We start from the raw sequence: 2,279 nt of genomic DNA, 5'->3' as shown, positions 1-2,279 counted from the left end.
TGTGTGTGTGTGTGTGTGTGTGTGTGTGTGTGTGTGTGTGTGTGTGATGGTGTGTGTGTGTGTGTTTTAACTGCGGTCTCTTTCATCCTGGAGCATGAAAGGTGATGATTTGCATCCACATCCCGCCGCCTGAGGGCTTCAGGGGTGACTGAGGCTCTGAAAGAAGATACAAGAGAACATGAAGGAGAAAAGAAAGAAACTTTCAGAAAGAGGAGGTGTGAATAAGTGAGAGGGTGAAAACTGGCAGAGAACGAGCCTCCCCTTGTTTCCCAACGGGAGTAAACTGTCCAGAAACCTCCTTCTTGGTGAATCTGGCTGCAGAACTGAACTGTGATCAGAAAAAGCTTCAATAAATTTCACGTCACGTAACAAACTTTTTACACAAACAAGAATGGATTTGTCTGTTTCTTCCTGCATGTTTTTAAATAGTTTTAGTTTAATACGAGAAAAGCTTTTTTTTTTTTTTAGGTGTGTTGGAATCAAACATTCATGTGAAGATGAGCTGAAGCCAGATTTATCCGAACAAACGTATTCAACACATTATGTTCTGCAAAATGTTTAAAACAAGCGAGGCAGATGTTAGAGCCACATGTGGTCATTTTAAAAAAAAAACAAATTTAAAACTACATTTTTATCAAATGAGCAAATTGATTTGGTTTAGCAAGCTAAAAATAAAATGTTAATTTAGAACACATTCTTAAAACTGTTAAAAATATCAAAATATTTAACTACGTTGTTTTTGTTTTTTAAAGGTTGTAAATATTTGTAATGACCAAAACTTGTTTATTCATTTAGACGAATTGTTCAATTCGTTCAACCTTTATTTAGACGGGTTAATGTTAAATGTTAAATGTTTCGTGTGTTGTAAAGAATTAAAAAAAGAAATGCCAAAAAGCCTTTAAAGGTACACGTTTTTAAGAACTTGTGTATTATCTTTAAATAATATATGGAAGTTTTATTTCTCAATAAAATGAAGCGCAACTCTTTAGGCGGTGGGTTTCTTTTATCTTTTTTATCTTTTATTTTTTCAGTGTTTCATCTTCATGACCTGGGAAAAAGAAGTTTTACTGGTTTCTGTCAGCACCTTGGACAGAGGCAAGAAATAACTCTGAAAACAAACGATTTGCAAAAAGACAATTAAAGGAAATAAACAAGTTATTTGAGTAATTGTGTATGACTTTTTTTAAAGGGCTAATCATGGTCAATAATTTTGCTACATATTTAGGTTAAGTTTGGATCTTCATAATAAATTTATTTCAGTTTGTCACGAAACAAGCCAAATGTGGACACACATTGTGGAAAATTAAAGATCCAAACTTATATAATCTTAACTTAAAGACAAGTTAACAAGCAAAAACAAAATAAACTTAAAAAAAATAGATATCAAGAAAATAGATCTGCCAAAGAGTGACTATTAAACCAAATATACTAATGAACAAAAGACTCATGAGGTCAGGCGTGAATGTTCGTTTAAACGCGTAAAGAAATTATTAAAAAAAAGAGAGAAAACAGGAAATGAGGAATTTTGAACTCAAAGTTGGAGCTGAACAAAAATTCAGCAAAATAAAAATAAAATTCTAATAAAACCAAAATGAAAACCCAGAGATAAGATAAAAAAAAAACATCCAACTTTGATTCAAACCACTTTATCACAATTAATTTTAGTAACGAGGTTGATAAGAACGACAAACACGTGGATGTAAAGGAGGAATCCAGAAAATAGACCCTGCGCACTCGTCTCTGACGACAGCCTCTGAAAGTTTGGTGTGTTGATCCATCACGTCTCCTCTCAGGACCAACCGATGCAGACAATGAACCGAACGTCACCGCGGTGATCCAAAAACCAACTGCAGGTCTGATCATGACCCCTCAGGTCCAGAGAGGGTCATGATCCTCCCCCTGGACACAGAGTCCTGACCTTTGGGTCCCCTGGAACACAGCTTGACCCGGCACCAGCCGACAGACACGCGTGTTCATCCAGACATGTCTGGTTTCAGACGCGCAGTCAGAGCCGAACGGGGATGCTTTCATCAGAGCTCGTTGAAGCTGAGGAATACACCCAACAACACAGTTCCTAATCTGAACCTGGTGTTTGTGATGAAGCAGAACTGCTGGTTTGAAGCGCTGAATTTAAATCTTGTTCACGTCGCTCATGTGGTTTTGTGAGAGAAGATGTTTGCGGTGAACTCATGAGGAGGCCGCAGCAGGCCAGGCTCGAGTCCGAGGGCGGCTGAGGACGATCGTCCAGTCGTTTGTATCTTCCAACTCGCTGAGCTTTA

Source organism: Nematolebias whitei, chromosome 2 (genome assembly GCF_014905685.2).
Source record: "Nematolebias whitei isolate Nwh7 chromosome 2, NemWhi1, whole genome shotgun sequence".
Lineage (NCBI taxonomy): Eukaryota > Metazoa > Chordata > Actinopteri > Cyprinodontiformes > Rivulidae > Nematolebias > Nematolebias whitei.
This window is presented reverse-complemented; position numbering follows the sequence as displayed.